Source organism: Meriones unguiculatus, chromosome 2 (assembly GCF_030254825.1).
Source record: "Meriones unguiculatus strain TT.TT164.6M chromosome 2, Bangor_MerUng_6.1, whole genome shotgun sequence".
Classification (NCBI taxonomy): Eukaryota; Metazoa; Chordata; class Mammalia; order Rodentia; family Muridae; genus Meriones; species Meriones unguiculatus.
Window position 1 is genome coordinate 185,521,725 of NC_083350.1, and position 18,124 is coordinate 185,539,848.

The following is an 18,124-nucleotide window of genomic DNA, read 5'->3' on the forward strand; positions in this document are numbered from 1 at the left end:
AAGGTCTTAATGATAACTGTCTCCATTCTTATCCTTGCTGATTCTCATCTGTATGTATTTTCTTAAAAATAAATAAGTAATATTGGGATACTGATATCTCAGAAATTACAGGCTTAAATTGAAATGATTAAAGGCCAGGCTTAATGGAAGAGGAGACAAATGAGAAAAGAGTATGAATACATGTATATTAAGATGCTATGAAAACAACACATACTAACCTAAAAAATAAATGTTTTGAAACCTAGAAGAGACTGCCTGTTTGTACAGAAACAGTCTATAGTATCTATCAGATTTTTAAATGACAATTTCAGAAATAGTGATAAAGGGGAAATGTTATCAAGAACTCAAAAATAAATAGATGAAGGATAGATAGATAGATGAGGAAAATTTTCAAATCACAAACTTAAGTAACAATACTATATCTTTATTGAATGTTGAGAATTTTTTATCATAAAAGTTAACATTTAGCTATTCTAGTGAAACTTTATTATCTGGAGTCTGGAATAAACATGATTATATGTTATAAAGGTTCATAAATTTTCCTGTGCCTTACCACTTTTATGGACCTAAAATAATATTCTGAGAGGTGCAATGACTTGTGCAAAATAGAATTTTAACAACACATCCATTAAAACAATAGCCATCTGAAAGTGGGAGAATCCATCAATGGTGACAAGTCACCAATATCTAATAATTGAACAACTAAAAATTAAACTTACAGTAATAGTTATTCCTTGATCTCAGGTACTATTTTTGAGTTTTGCTTTGTTTTATTTTGTTTCATCAGCCTCCTTCAGACTTTGAAACACAGACTCTCACAAAATAATAACATTTCTAGTTATTAAATAATTATAGAAGGAATGTTGGAAAATTAAAGTAAACAGGACTGCCCTCTTTTTATGCTGAGATACACACGACCTGATGGTAAAATATGAAAAATCAGATAAATGAAACTCAAGACTGCCTACAGATGCTACAATGGCAAAGAAAAGCACGAACACTGATTATTATCTTACTATCGCTTTCAAGTTGAACAACATTTTTAGAAGCAAAGGCAATAAGGTATTTTCTATATTTGCATTTTAAAATGGAGTTGTGTTTAGACTCCCCACCAATGATTGTTTAGCCATGAAGAGATGGTATTATGTGAATGCAGTTAGCCCTCTTCCTCATTAAACTGAAAACTGTGGTTGGCAATGTGATACAAGGTTGAACAAATGAACCTGTTAGCAAGAAAGCAAAATTAATCCCCCACCTTCGACTTTACCCTCTGTGGCTCTTAAGCAGCTTGCACACAAATGAGCCACATTGCTTTGGCTTTGAGACACACACACCCAGAGCATTTACTTATAAATCATTGCAAGAAAATAAACATATAATCCAACAAAGAGAGTTAAGAAATATAAACAAGAGGAAATGAAAAAAAAAAAAACATTCTTACCAATATTTTATGTACTTCAGACATTGAATTGTACTACCTTGAACCAATTTTTGCAAGAACTCCTACAGTGAAGCATATGCCTTATCCATATTATGTTTGTCCCAGCTTTTGCTAAGGAACACTGAACTATATTGCCAGGAAGCTTCCTATCACACACGGCATAGAGACTTGCTGCTACCTAAGGGAATTTCAGTGGGCTGACTGACCAAAGAAAGACAAATGAGCCCTTCCAAAGCTGTGTGGCAAACTTCCATTTTGCATGAAGACTGTACTCAATGACCTAAAAAGAGCCTTTCACTTCCATGCTTCCAAGGGTCTATGATTTGATGGTTTCCATTTTGGAGCCTTTGTGTGACTTGTAATCTATTTGGAAATGCCAGCGGCACTATGAGCTAAAATATCTGGCATTGACTAAAATGCTTTTAAAATATATTGAAACTATTTATTAAAAACAAACAGCTATATGTCATCAGTGTTAGATATTTTTCTGTAGCTGTGATAAAATATCATGACTGAAAGTAAATTCTGTAATATTTTATTTGGGCTCACATTTCAAAAGAAAGCCATAGCATGGTGGCAGGACAGGAAGTCAGCTCATTATGTCTTTTTTTTTTTCATTATGTCTTTATCCACACACAGTAAACAGAGGAAGAGGGAAGGAAGAGGTGAAATGATGTGATAAACCATTAAACCCACCCCAAATAATATACTTTTCCCTTTATGGCTGGCCATTCTAAAAGTTCTGTAAAGACCTCAGACCAGGTGGGGACCTAGAGATTATACACACACACACACACACACACACACACACACACACACACCCTACAAGGACAGGGGCATTTATTCAAATGACCACAGCAACTCTTTGCTAATTAATATTTCCTCTGAGACATAACACATTTTATTTTATAGTTTTAAGTAGAGCCTAGTTATAAAAATTCTCACACTGGGTTTAATTGCCTCCTGGCTAGAAAGAACAAAAAGGAGCTATCTAAAATAATCATGGTGAATTTAATTTAGACTCCAAGTGCCAGAATACTGCATGTTAGGGATTTCATATGTATAATTAATAATCTACTCAGTGACAACAATATATAATTTAATTCAACGTGAAGCATGCTCTTGGGTAATCAGACATTGGTGTTTTAAATGGCTTGTTTGTTGTGTTTTCTTCACTTGCATTTTAAGTATTAATCATCTGAGTTTATAAAGTAAACATGGAACTCGGAAGAGTGCTGCTCAGCTGGGGAAGTGGCTTCAAAGTGGGAAAGTAGGCCACTTGGCATTCTGCCTACACTTGCATTTCATAGCCCTGCCTTAATTAGACCTGTTAGATCATTTCAGTTCTGCACATGCCTTCAACAGCACAGCTCGTTTATGTTTCTTTGAGCAAACTCATTATCACCTTCTTTAATTTTGCTTTAAATTTATTGGTTTAATCACATGAATTGCAACTGCAAACATGCAAGCTCAAGGCAGCCAACTTCATACTTAAAGTTTAAAGCCAGTTTTAGAAGACAAGGAGTTAGTGTAGTTTATTATTTCTTTAATTAAATTTAATTATTTATCCATGTTACATCATGGTCACAGCTCTCTTCCTGTCCCTCTTCTCCTCTCAGTCCCACCCTCTCCCTCTCTTCTTCCTTTCCCCCTCCCCTTTTCTTGAAAAAGGGGGAATCCCCACCCTGAACCAGCCCACCAGGGCACATCAGTCACATCAAGACTAATAATATCCTCTTCCACTGAGGCCAGTCAAAGCAGCCAGCTAAGGGAATGTGATCCAAAAACGGGCAACAGAGTCCATGTCAGAGACACCTCCTACTCCACTTGCTAGGAAACCCTCATGAAGAACAAGCTGCCCATCAGTTACACATGTGTCCAGGGCACAGGTGCAGGTCATGCATGCTCTTTGGTTGGTGCTGCACTCTCTGTGCCTCCACAGGCACATGATTCTGTTCATGATTCTGTTGGTCTTCTTTTGGAGTTTTTATACCCTCCCCTTCGGGTCCTCCTGTCTTTCTCCACGCTCTTCCACAGGACTCCCTGATCTCTGCCTAACGTTTGGCTGTGGATCTCAGGATCTATTTCAATCAAGAAAGGGAGACAGACAGAGTAGTCAGTCAAAGTAAAACAAAGTAAAATAATGGCACACACTTTAACTCATTTTAGATTCTTTATTATTTCTAAAATGAGTCAGTGTATGCCATTGTTTTACTTTGACTGATTACTAAAAGAATATTTTCTCTTTTCATTTTCTTGAGATAGGATTTCATGTGTCCCAGACTAGATTTGAACTGTCTAAAAATCCAAAGATGATTTTGAACTTCTGTTCCTCTGCCCTCCTCTGGAAAGGAACGGAGGTGTGAGGCACCATTCACAGAGTATACAAAGCTCAGAATCTCATACAGGGCTTCCTGCATGTTAGACCAGCATCTCACCAACTGACATCCCTCTGCTATACCTGACCGTGATTTGACAAAATTAAATATTGCAAACGACCAAGTGATGATGACTTGAATGATTTATTTGAATTTGTTTTCATACTTACATTGTTTAACTGCTCTATTCATTACAGTATTTATGAATATGCACAGATGTTTGTAAATAGTATTCCAAAAATGGAGAAAGAAAAATTAAAAATTGTAGATATTCTTTGACTCAACAATCTGCCTGAAATTTGGCCTCAACATAAAAACATATATAATTAACAGGGGGAATAAATAAAAAAGAAAATTATTTGAATGGTGACTTGATCACTTAGAAGAGTGGTTCTCAACTTTCCTAATGCTTTGACCCTTTAATACAGTTCCTCATGTTTTGGTGACACCCCCAACCATAAAGTTATTTTAGTTGATATTTCATAGTTGTATTTTGCTTCTGTTTGGAATTATAATGTAAATTTCTTAGGTGACCCCTGTGAAAGGTTCATTCAAGACCCCAATGGCTTGTGACCCACATGTTGAGAACCAGTGATTTAGGAGCTATTACTTCATTCAATTACACCAATAATTTTCTTCATGTCTCTTTATAATCCATCTGCATTTCTACGTAGGTATCCACACTATAATTTTTATCAGCAAAACTACTTTGCAAAGAGTGATTCTCATAGAATGTTTGTTTGCATTTTTAGAAAATCCAAAAGTGAAGTGTGTTAGCAAGGAGTCCTTCATGTTATCTAGTACAAACAAACTTGAGTTTTGGAGGGTTTTTCCCAGGAGGGTGGTAGGGTCATCTCAATGATGACCAGTGAGTGAACATTCCAGTGTGATTTGCTGTTGTCTTGCATCTACCACTCTACAACATCTACCACAATTTCATGCATTCACTGTGCTATGGTGCAGTAACAGGGCAAGGCAGTTACAAGAAAGAGTGCTCCCATTGCTTGTTGCTCTGGACATTGTTGTTTATTTTGTTATTTCCATAGTCATGTCGCTGAGATACCTGTTTGCTTGCTGCCTCTTTGTGGCACACCATTTCTAGCTTTTAGAAGCTACCCTAATTTCTTGGCTTGGAGAAGCCTTCCATGACAGTGACATATTTCTTCCACATTCATGACTAAAAACAATGGGTGAGTCTCTGTATTACATTGAGGTTATCCTCCCTCTGCAATTGTGCCCTCAGAGAAACAGGGAAAAGTCTCAGTTTCTAATGATCATTTGGGTACTACATGACCATATCTCCTATCAACAAACTTAAATGGCTCTGAAAATGTATTATTGTTTTATCAAATCACAGTGTGTTTGTGGGTTTCAAGGACTAGCACAACTTTCAGTCAATATTATGATCTTTATAAAAGACATCTATCCATTCAATTTGTCAGGTAAATTCATCCTTCATATCTTTAGGTTGCTTAAGGGGTTGTTTGATCACAGTATCTACTGAGATAAAGGGAAATCATTAGTACTAGACAACTCAACATTCCTCATCTTGCCATCTAACTCATTTAAATGAAGTACAAGAGCGGTAAAAATTGTCCTGGTAGACCATCTCTCCATACAGGTCTCCAAACTAGAAAATGGGTCGTATGCTTAAAAATAAAATGGTGAGGCAGGTTTAAGACAAATTGTATAAGCATTTCAATTTTAAAGAAGGAAAACTGAAGACAGAAGGAAGTCACCTGTCTACCCCAAATCAGAATCTACCTGTAGAATATGAAAATTATTTTGAACCACTATTGGCTTGCAAATAAGTATTCATGATGAAACTGGTGAGGGCTCAGAGTAGAATAAGGAATGTGCCCTCAGAAAATTGAGAAAAGGACCTCTGGGTGACAGAGTTACAAGTAGGTAAACACAATGTTATTATGTGGAAAATACTTTGAAGAGCTTAGATTTTTTAGTGGAGGTGATTATTTATGAAAATTGTTTGATGTGCAGCCTGGTAAAAGGTCAGATGAGACAAAAACAAAGAAATGAATGAAGATATAGAACACAGAGTGAGCTGCCAGTGACACTGCTGAAACTGGCTTCAAAATGAAAGAAGAGAGCTGGGCATGAGAAGTATGAGTGCCTTACAAAGTTAATGGTTGCATGTAGGCTTAGATTTTTTGCCAAACCTGCTCTGTTTAGGGTTCTTAAACACCTTTACCTCCCTACCAACACCCACCCCACCTTACATAGGAGATTAGTAGGGAAAAAGGATGTAGCCCTCTTTTATCTACTTCCTGCTGATTAGAGTCTAGGGGCTTTTAGGGGATTACCAAACTCAGTCATCAGGATTTCAGCAGTCCAGTCCAAAGGCCAACACCAAACAGCAACAAGAATCAGTATGACAAGTGAGCAAAAGCTTCCAGACTCAGTTGGATAGTCCTGAGAAGTTCTCTGAAATGCTTCCCTCTGTGAAATCAAGATCAGCACAGCAATGTCAATCCCAAAAGTCATGCCTCACCATGAGTGGGCCTCTATATATCTCCTCTCCTCAGAGTCCACCCACGGATATGCTCAGTTGGCCAAAGTTATGCTTCTCCCAGGAGAGAGATCACAGCAAGATATTATGTACATTTATCCTATGTATAGGATAAACATACTCAAATCTGTACACCTAAAGAAGCTAAGCAAGAAGGAGAACCCTGGGTAAGATGATCAATCCTTACTCAGAAAAACAAACGGGATGGACATTGGAAGAAGGAAAAAACAGGTAACAGGACAGGAGCCTACCACAGAGGGCCTTTGAAAGACTCTATCCAGCAGTGTATCAAAGCAGATGCTGAGACTCATAACCAAACTTTGAGCAGAGTATAGGGAATCTTATGAAAGAAGGGGGAGATATTAAGACCTGGAGAGGACAGGAGTTTCACAAGGAGAGTAACAGAACCAAACTATCTGGACACAGGGGTCTTTTCTGAGACTGATACTCCAATCAAGAATCATGCATGGAGATAACCTAGAACCCCTGGTCAGATGTCGCCCATGGCAGCTCAGTATCCAAGTGGGATTCCTAGTAAGGGGAACAGGTACTGTCTCTGAAATGAGCTCAGTGGCTGGCTCTTCGACCACCTCCCTCTGAAGGTGGAGCAGCCTTGCCAGGCCACAGAATAGAGCAATGCAGACAGTCCTGATGAGACTTGATAAGCTAGGGTCAGATGGAAGGGGAGGAGGACCTCCCCTATCAGTGGACCTGGAAAGGGGCATGGGAGGAGATGAGGGAGGAAGGGTGGGATTGGGAGGGAATGAGAGAGGGGCAACATCTGGGATACAAAGTGAATAAATTGTAATTAATATAAAAAATAAAAATTTAATTAAAAAAAACATCATGTACCCTTTCACAAGACTGCTTGCCACATGGCAGAACTGAGTCTTCAAAGAAACCAGAAACCTCCGCTTCAGTTGCAAGTTTTAGAAAACCATTAAAATAGATTCATATATTACCCACTTCTGCTGAGCCCCCATGTGGACATTTTTCACACTGATGTCAGTGTTATCATTTTGAATGGCTCTTACTACCACACCAGCATGTAACCCCCAAATGTTAGTTTCATAGTGAAATGAACATAACTTAGCGTTTAATAAAAGGTTTGAAATTGTTTCATTGTAGGAAAAAAATCTATTTAACAACTAATATCAATAATGAGAAGTTGTGAGCCACCATGAGGGTGCTAGAAACTGGAGGCTGGACCTTTCCAACAGCACCAATTTCTCCTAGTTACTGAGCTATATTTCCAGGCCCAGAAGTCAATATTTTAATGTATGATAACTCTAATATTTTGCACCACTTCAATATTACTTAAATATATGACCCCCGCCTTTCATTGTTGAAAAACATCATAGAGTGTGAACTGAGTCTTCTCATCTTAGCAGTTCTGGGAATCAGGACTCAAATTTTTGGAAAGATCTTGATGTATTTTCAAAATCTTTATAAAACCTTCTTATTGTTTAAAAGTGCATATTCCAAAGATATTAAATGTTAAAAGATAAATCCTTCAATTCCATTATGGCTTTTAATGGACAATTTGCCTCAGTCACCAGGAATATTCCTTTCATATGATAATAGGAACTTACAGTGCTGCATTGTAATTTGTGCCTTTTAATTGATTTTACAATTAAAAAATATTTAGACTCATAATATGCCTTATTGTGGGTGTGGGGATGTTAATTGTGAAAGTTCATTAAGGAATATTTTGTTGGAATAGAACTGTTTCAATGTATAACATTATGACTATTCGTCAATCATCTAAATGTTGACCAAAACTGTACTTGATCCAGTTTAAACTATTTTCTCACGTTATTTATAATTATGCATTTTATATAAAATGCCATTTTAACATTACAACTTTTTACATTATTATCAGAAAAGATTTTGTAATAATGGTGCTCCTCTTGTTACTGAGTTTTATATTGTTTTGGTTTTAATTCATAAGTTATTTTTAATTATTCAAATAGATTCTTAAGTTTGAGATGACATTAGTCAAGGTCATTATTTTTCATTCTTCTGAACTGTGTTTTACAGTGTTCTCTCATTTTTATTAATGAATGGGCCAAATTACATAATAAAATATTTGATGTTATTTTTGATAAATGTAAAAATATTCACCAAAGGTAATATTTTTACATCTAATATGACCTTGACTAGTTTGGCTAACAAATGCATAGTACAATGTCCACTTTTGAAAAACTATTTACTTTTTTTATTTATCATTTGTATGAATTTGATTGGAAGTAAGTTGGATTAGCTATAGTGAGTTTAGTTAGTTTGGTTTTGCTTCCCTTCCTTCCTTCTTTCCTTCCATCCTTCCTTCCTTCCTTCCTTCCTTCCTTCCTTCCTTCCTTCCTTCCCTCCTTCCTTCTTTTTTCATCTTTTTTTCATTTGTTTCTATTGTGAACCAAACCCATGTTTTCATGCTTACCACTACAAGCACATGTCACACTCACATGAGCTCTATGATTTTTTTATTTCCTTGAGGGAATGTCAGACCATATTGCAACAAAAACAAAACCCGAGGATTAATTAAAAGAAGAAGAAGAAGAAGAAGAAGAAGAAGAAGAAGAAGAAGAAGAAGAAACAACTTGCAAGAATAGCTGTACTGAAGAGACAAGAACACAGCCATTGTTCATAAGCTGAAGTGCTGCAGAAAAGCCCTCAGGTGCCCGCCCCATCCTCTCTTTGCATATTGCAGTTCACAGGACAGTGATGAGCCACATGCCTTAAAAAAAGTCTGAAGTGCTGAGCGACCATTCAGAGCTGTGAAGAGTGTCTGTTTCAACTGGGAGGTCTCCAGGTAACTGTCAGTACACATGAAGATCATTGAGGATGGACCACTACACACAATCTGGGGTTAATAAAACCAGGAACTGAAACCAACCACAGGCTTCAGACCTCGGTGAAAAGAATGAGATCCTCTTTGCCTATCATTCTCTTCCTCCATCTCTTGTATTCTGATGGTGATTCTTATATCTGTAGTTCCTGGTCTCTTCCTTAAGTTTCTTGTCTTCAAGATTTCCTCAGTGTGTGTTTTCTTTATTTATTCAGGTTTTGAACCGTTTTAATCATTTCCTTCACCCGTTTAATTATATTCTCCCTGTATTTTTGTTTTCTCTTTAAAAGCCTCTGTTTGCCCATCAGGCTCAGCATCTGCTTTGATAGTCTGAAGGGAAGAGGCTTTCAGAGGCCCTCTGTGGTAGGTTCCTAGGTTGTTTCCTGTTTTCTTCTTCTTCGGATGTCCATCCTCTTTGCCTTTCCGGATGGGGCAGAGTGAATGGAATTTTAGGTAAGAACTGGGAAATAGTAAGAGCTGGAGAGGACAGGGTCTCCACAAGGAGAGCAACAGAACAAGAAAATTTGAACACAGGAAACTTCCCAGAGACTCATACTCCAACCAAGGACTATTCATGGAGATAACCCAGAACCCCTGCACAGATGTACCCCATGGAAGTTCAGTGTCCAAGTGGGTTCCATAGTAATGGGAAGAGGGACTGCCTCTGACATAATCTGACTGGCCTGCTCTTTGATCACCTCCCTCTGGGGGGGAGCAGCCTTACTAGGCCATAGTAGAGGACAATGCAGCCACTTTTGATGTGAACTGACAGACTAAGATCAGAAAGGAGAGGAGAACCTCCCCTGTTAGTGGACTTGGGGAGTGGCATGCAAGCAGAGGGAGGAGGGAGGGTGGGATTGGGAGGGGAGGAGGGAGGGGCTTATGGGGGGATGCAGAATGAATAAAGTGTAATTGATGAAAAATTTAAAAAAAAAGCCTCTGTTTGTGTGATGGGCTGTCTCTGACATAGACTGTTGCTTGCTTTTCAATCACTTCCCCCTGACAGGGCTGCCTTGCCAGGACACAGAGGAAGAGGATGTGCTCAGTCATGAAGTGATGTAATGTGTTGGTTGGGTTGATGGGGGCATTCCCCTTTTCTCTGTAGTAGTGGAGGGGGAAACGGAAAGGGAGGGAGGGTTGGACCAGGAAGAGAGGAGAGAGGGTGCTGCAATCCAAATGTAAGATGAAAATAAAAATAAATTAAAAAATATAAATAAAAATAAATAAACAAAATTAATAAAAATAAATAAATGAATGAATAAACAAAGAAATGGAATCTAGTGATACCTCTCAACCTGAGCAATGAGATGGTATTTCAAACTGCCTAAGTCTTTAAGATTGCTCTTCCACTTGAGGCTTTCTGGCGATGTATAAAGATGTACCACTGCCCCTTCTCTTAAGAACCAACCAAACTGGCTGTACAAATTTACATTCCCAGCAGCAGTGGAGGAGGGTTCCCCTTTCCCCACATCCTCTCTACCATGTGTTGTCACTTGAATTTTTGATCTTAGCCGTTCTGATCGGTGTAAGGTGAAATCTCAGGGTTGTTTTGATTTGCATCTCCCTGCTGACTAAGGATGTTGAACATTTCTTTAAGTGTTTCTCTGCCATTCGATATTCCTCTATTGAGAATTCTGTATTTAGCTCTGTACCCTATTTTTAAATTAGATTACTTTATTTGTTGTTTTTTAACTTCTTTAGTTCAGACAATTAGAAATAGTGCTACCTCATGATCCAGCTATTCCACTCACAGGCAGATATCCAAAAGATGCTCAAGTACACAACAGGGACATTTGCTCAACCATGTTTGTAGCAGCTTTATTTGTAAGAGCCAGAACCTGGAAACAACCCAGACTCCCCTCAACTGAGGAATGGATACAGAAACTGTGGTACGTCTACACAATGGAATATTACTCAGTAATAAAAAACAAGGAAATCATGAAATTTGCAGGCAAATGGTGGGAACTATAAAAGATCATCCTGAGTGAGGTATCCCAGAAGCAGAAAGACTCATATGGTATATATTCATTTATAAGTGGTTATTAGAAATATAATATAGGATAAACATACTAAAATCTGTACACCTAAAGAAACTAATCAAGAAGTAGGACTCTGGCTAAGATGCTCAATCCCCATTCAGAAAGGCAAAGAAGATGGACATCAGAGGAGGGAGAAAACAGGGAACAGGACTACAGAGGACCTCTGAAAGATTCTTCCCTGCAGAGTTTCAAAGCAAATACTGAGACTTATAGCCAAACTTAGGGAAGAGTGCAAGGAATCCTATGAAAGAAGGGGGAGATATTAAGACACCTGGAGGGAACAGGAGCTCCACAAGGAAAGCAAAGGAACCAAAAACTCTGGGAACAGGGGTCTTTTCTGAGAATGATATTCCAACCAAGGACCACTCAAGGATATAACCCAGAACTCCTGCACAGATGTAGCCCATGGCAGCTCAGTATCCAAGTGTGTTCCATAGTAATGGGAACAGGGACTGTCTCTGACTTGAAATGATTGGCCTGCTCTTTGATCACCTCCCCCGGAGAAGGAAGGAGCCTTATCAGGCCACAGAGGAAAACAATGCAGCCACTCCTGATGAGACCGGATAGAGTAGGATCAGAAGGAAGGAGAGGAAGACCTCCCCTATCAGTGGACTGGGGGAGGGGAATGGTTGGAGAAAGGGAAGGGAGAGTAGAGTTAAGAGGGGAGGTGGGAGGGAGCTACAGGATACAAAGTGAATAAACTCTAATTAACAAAAATAAAAATTCAAAAATACACACACAAAAAGAACCAACCAAATGGGCCTGCCAATCACCTGAATAGAAAAACTTTCCAGAATGGCATCTGTTAGGTGAACAATGCCTATCTGAATATGTAGTTTGGCACAGCAGTCTCTGGCACTGGCCATACTCGCCCTTTGCATGGTGTTGTCCTTCACAGTGATCCCTTTGGGCTTTGCCCTCTTTTGCTCTTGAGAATATTCTACTTCATAAACAGTTCCCTCTCCCTATCTTTTATATTACACTCTTTGTGTCTTGTCTGAATGCTCTGACAAAACTTACAGAAACAGAGCAAGACACCACTAATGCAAACAGCAAGAGGGGGAAACTGAATTTGTACATCAGTAGGAGCAGTACTCCACAAGTCCTTTTCTCAGTAGGGAGGAGCAATTACCTCTAATATGGAGGAACCAAACAAATCTTAAAAGAAAGACCTAAAGTTGTACAAATTTCGTTATACAACTCGCCTGCATTCCAGAATAATGTTCAGAACTACTTATAAAATATAATACTCAATGCCCCAAAAGACATAACATGCCAAGTTTACCATCTGCTCAAAAATTAATCACCAGTCAAAATTCCAGGAAAAAAAAAACTCATTTGTGATTAAATAATGATCAGTTAAACCAGAGTTGGAGCATACAAAAAAGAAAAAAGTTGAGGAGAGTAAGAATATTTAAATAATTAACACAACTCCATTCCAAGCACTGGGAATGTTAAATAGACTTTAGAAGGTATATGAAAATAAAGATTCACATCAGAATTCTAGTGATAAAAACTGCAACATCTGACAAGAACAAAAAAAAATCATACACGTATAAGGATTAATGTATAGGTCAGTTTTGAGAGGATCTTATCTCTCCCCCAGAGGCAGCATCATAAGCAACTACAGACGGAGAGGTAAAGGAAGACCCTCACTTAGAAGAAAGCTGGTAACTTGTGAAATGCATGTTCGCATGGCATTTCAGGAAATCACACCAGGAGCATGGTGACAGGGGGACAATCATGTGGATTAGGTGCTTTGACTGGAAAATAAAGGATATAAAACTCATTTAACCTGTCATGAGTTTTTGCTGCCCAGTTCATGGGCTCTCAGCTATCTAGCAAATGGTGTCAGAAGAGATTTGTCTTACTAGCATTCAGGAAATAAAGATGGTCTGGTTGCAAATATTTTTTTTTAATATCATAAAATTGCAAGAAAATAGAAAAATCCCCCTAAAAACCACTAGGTACATTATAGGTCTGATGTTACAAATTAAAATATGATTAAATACATTAATATATGACATCAGTTTTTGAGGAGGACTTACTAGCAGTCACAAAATGTCAAACACTAGTGTTCACAAGCTGAGTTTCTCTAATCCAGTCCCTGTAAAACCTAAAGGGTTAGATTACATAACCTTATAGGTTATTCTAGGCTTGAATTTCCCTTCAGTTCACTGTCAGTGAGCTTCCCAAGATCTATCACTAGTTCAAGGCATTTATACTGAAAATCACTTGTGAGGACAACGGTAGTTTCCTTAGTTTGTCTAGGTTTTCAAATTCCCCAGTTGGTACAAGGATACATGCAATGTCTATTCAGGCATTCACAAAAATCCAAGACTTCTTCTAGGAAAAAATGGAAAGAAATTGTCTCTAACCTGTAGAGCAGAAGAAAGGAAAGATCCCACTCCTTCCCCACTCATGGTCTTTACTGTGTGGCCTCCACATCCTCTCACACATAGCAGCAATTGCGAGTATGACTGAATGGGCACCTGATAAATCTAATGAATGCACTTTGGATTTATTATATAAGCTCACATTAGATCAAACTTCTGCGTCACTTCTTCAAAATCACAATTACATTCTCACATTGGTATGCTTTTTAGGTTAAAAAAAAAGTGAAATGATGTCTACATGTTCACATAGCACATGCTATATTAGCCAACACTAAGGATAAATAGAGCTGAAATGAAAAAAGGAGCCAAAGGTGATTTTAGAAAGGAATCCTAGAAAATAATAGTATATTTGAATCGTGTGCAGCCTTTAACTGCAACTCACCATACTGCCAAGTGACAGTATAAAACATTTTATAATACTGGGAAAGCATTCTGAATATATAAATTATCTGTGTTATTTCCCTATAGCATATGTTTCTGAGATTTTCAACAGAACATAAAATATACATGGATAAGAGATGCTTTTAAACTCTTCAACAAAGCCAAGAATCTCAAGATATATTTCAAAGATGCACACTTTCAGTAAACTAAAAACATATTCTCTTACATATTTTGAAGTATTATTTTAAAATTCTATTCATATCATTTGTGTGTGCACTCGCGTGCTCATGTACATACGCTGTGGGGTCAGGTATGCAATGGCACATGAGTGGAGGACAGAGGAGGGCTTGACTACATCACGCCTCTCCGACCGTGTGGGTTCCAGCGAAGGTTTTCAGGTATGGATGCAAACACCTTGATCCCCTAAACTATCTTACTGGCCCTTTCTCAGCAAGTTTTCATGCAAATTACTGTTAAGGAAAGGAGCAATGGAAAGAAAAATGACGGATAATAAGTCTTATCTAAGACAATCCAAATTAACACTTAGAAGCTTAGATAAAGCCATTCTAAAACAATAATCAGTAATGCCTTGTTAATCTTCAATAAAACATAGTCAGAAGACCTGACAGTTAAGAGAAAAACATGGTCCATAGCTGAGTAGATACTTTAATTGGTCTGTATGTTGCCTAACCTCTTTGAAGAGGACATTCCTGGGAGAAAGGTCATCCGCCCAAGCAGCAGGGAACTGATTAAGTAGGGTTGCTTTGTTCAGCCTTCATCAGTTATGTTCCCATGAACACCTGTGGGAAGGAGGGCAGAAGTGGGGAGAACAGTTTAAGTCATCATTTCTGCAACACTGACATATATTTTATAACATTGTAGTTATTGCTGGCACTGCCAGGCCTGGCACTGACCCGCCCTGCTGCATGTACTGCTTCCTGCTCATCAGATCACCCTAGGGCCTTATTCGCACTCTCACTCCTGCTTGCTTCCTCTCTCCAAAACCGCATCTGTGTAATTTCACATTGGCCTTCAGTGATCCTATACAGTCTATTACCAGGCTCACCAAAGTATGGTCAGCACATACTTGAGTGATGTCAACCACATTGAAGGTATCTGACCTTTCAAATGTAGATGGTAAAGGAAAAAGAAGGCGTCTCCTCCTTTTCCTTGCATTTGTTACTGTATTTTTGTATTTATTTTTGATTCTGTTGTCAAGAACATCTAGTGATATTGTCAGGACTTGAAAATAATAAAATATAAGATAGTGATTGTTTCAATCCAAGTTGCTGAGTCATTACAAACAACAGAAGATAATGGTTTTGAGTCTTAAACATGCTGAGTGTTAACACTTACTTACATCGGAAATTCTGCATCTCTTTACTGAATATCAATAGTATGGATGTGAAAAACAGTGGTGGAGAGAATCATAGAGAGAGGCTGGTTAGTGGGGAATTAAGCTACAGGTGAAGGTCTGGAGCCGGTGACACTGTGGTGAATTTAGACAAACATTATGTCTGTGCTCTTCAGAGAGTTAAAAAATGATATGGGTGTATTCATTACAAAGATATGGTAAATATTTGAGGAAAAGGAACAGTGAGTCTGATTCTAACTTTAAACAATGCACTGATTACTGGATGTACCACATGGTACTCCATTAACCTCTGCAAGCTTCGTGTTTTTACCCGCAAGTTAAAATAAAACAGAAAGATCTTCATACCCAGACAGTCCATGTGGAGACAATCTCCTTCCATCCCTAACAGAACAGCTATCACCTGCTTCTGGAGACACCCTCCGAGCGGGGTGGTAGAAAGGAGAGCAGGAAGGGGAAGGACTCAGCTGGAGCCCACTACTGACCTTTGTGTTATAAGAAAGGCCTTCCCAGTGGAACCCTGGAATGTGTACGCCTTGAATTCAAACCAAAACAGGAAAACTAGTTAAGAGTAAACTGAAGTTACTTCTGTCTCAATTTCCAAGAATAATGTTTTCTAATAAAATCCGAGATGGTAGAAAGAGTTGAACAGATGAATTAAGTGTAGTTAGTGTTATCTCTATGGTGTGAGCTCAAGGGTAATCTAGGATACAGGAAAAATACAAACCTCATTAATTTATCACTTTTTTTTCAATAAAAGCCATGTTGTAATGACTCAGACACTGATTTTTTTTATTAAGCGAAGGCTTAAGTATTTTTATATTGCTAAAAATAGATAACTAATTTACAAAAGAAGGTGAAAACAGGATTGGTATATTATGCTGTATTTTCTAGGAAACTAAGACATAAAAAATTTTCAAATTAGCAAATTATTTTTTAACAATAATAATCTTTCAAACATATAAATAAAAATAATCAGTCATTTTGAATTTTGTAATTCAAAATAGGTGAGTGAATACTTAAATAAATTCCAGGAAATAAAAATCACATTCAAATATTATTACTGGATTTTAAAGGATAGTGATGGCAGTAGAAATATCCAAGCCTTGTTTAATGTAAACATATTTTAAAATATTGAACATTTCAGCCTAAAAGACAAAGCAAATACTCCAAAGTAAGATTTTTTCATCCTGCAAACAGTAGCTTAAGCAAACTGCTATAGCTTACTTATAAATATAAAAGACATAAATCACGAACCCAAGGCCCATTCCATTTATTTGACAAAGTTATAATCTGTTAGGCTTATTTCTATCCTATGAAGTAATATGGCTGCATTTTGTTGCTTAAAAGCCGTTCTGCACAGGTGAAGTCACATGCACACTCCAAAAAAGAAACGTAAACACTGTAGACAACAAGGCTCAAGAGCACTAACGGTTTCAATATCAAATAGGTAAAATGTGTGTGTTTATGGAAACCACACAGAAACTCACTTCATCAAAGAAAAATAATGTTGATTTCAGATCTGAAGTGTCATTGGCATGACAACAACTCCCTACAGAATAAATTTAGGGGCCCCGTGAAAGGCAATATTTATTTTTAAACAAGTATTTCAGTGACACCTTCTTCCTTGCAAATGTGTAACTCATGATTTATGCATGAGAAGGAAAAGATTGCAATCTCCCCAGTAAGTCTTAGTCCAAATGAAACACAAATTCAAAGACATTTACCTTTCAATTTGAGTGATAACAGGTTTTCACATGTATTTTCCAATAATTGCCTCGACTTTCTCATTCAGTTTGGCTGGGAATTGCCTGGTTCTCCAAGGTTTTTTTTTTTTTTTTTCTTCATTTGCCCTCTGGCATAAAGAAAGAACTGAAATTATACAAACCCAGCTCTGTGGCAGACGCTTACAATGACGAGCAAACAGATGATGGCAGCCAAGAAAACAGTTAGGAGAGACTCTTGGTTACCATGGAATTACAGACAACTCCAGAAAACCTTGTGTCAACATGGATTTTCAAATGACCAAGGACTGTTGTGAGAGGTTTTGCTGTGAAAGCAAGTAAATACAGAATTTGTTTGGAAAATCTGAAGCCCAGATGGCCACTGGCATGCTGGCTAGACCCAATTTCTGATGACTTTGTATGGCTGTAGAAATAGCAGCTCCTAAGACTTTCTTAACTTCTTCCTTTCCTTCTTTTCTGAAGTACTAAGTAAATTTCTTTCCCTCATTAAATCCTTAAGGTTTGTATAATTACAAAATCAGATGCAACTCAAATAAGGTACATTCTTCTTTCTTTTAATTCTTATTATTGTTGCTTTATATCCCAACTGTAGTTTCCCCTCTCTCTTCTCTGCCCAGTCCCCATCCCATCTCCTGGCCACCTGGCCCGCTGGTCCCCTGGACCCCCCAGACACTGTGTTCTCTGTGTCCACTGTGTCTGTGCCTCCACCCCCTTGGAACCTCTCTTTCTCCATTTCTCTTCAGAAATGGGCAGGCCTCGAATGGATATCAATCAGCCATGGCATATTAAGTGGCAATAAGACCATGAACTTCCTCTCCTATTAAGGCCAAAGGCAGTAACCCAGGAGGGGAAAAGGGTCCCAAAGTCCAGCAACATAGTTAGAGACAGCCCCTGCTCCCATTGTTAGGAAACCCACAATAAGACCAATCTATATCATATGTGTGGAGGAGCCTAAGTCAGTCCCATATAGGCTCCCTGGTTGACAGTTCAGGCTCTATGA

General features: G+C 38.1%; 1 long non-coding RNA gene across 2 annotated transcripts in view; it reads right to left on the reverse strand.

The window, feature by feature from the left end:
• The window catches only part of LOC132652232 (uncharacterized), a 72,786-nt gene extending 55,487 nt beyond the window's left edge, over window positions 1-17,299 (reverse strand). For both annotated transcript variants that reach the window (XR_009589713.1, XR_009589712.1), the window contains exons 1-2: window positions 17,107-17,299; window positions 14,699-14,807 (exon numbers count right to left, since the gene is read on the reverse strand). This is a non-coding gene — a long non-coding RNA (uncharacterized LOC132652232). The remainder of the gene's footprint in view (window positions 1-14,698; window positions 14,808-17,106) is intronic.
• Between the last annotated feature and the right edge of the window lie 825 nt (window positions 17,300-18,124).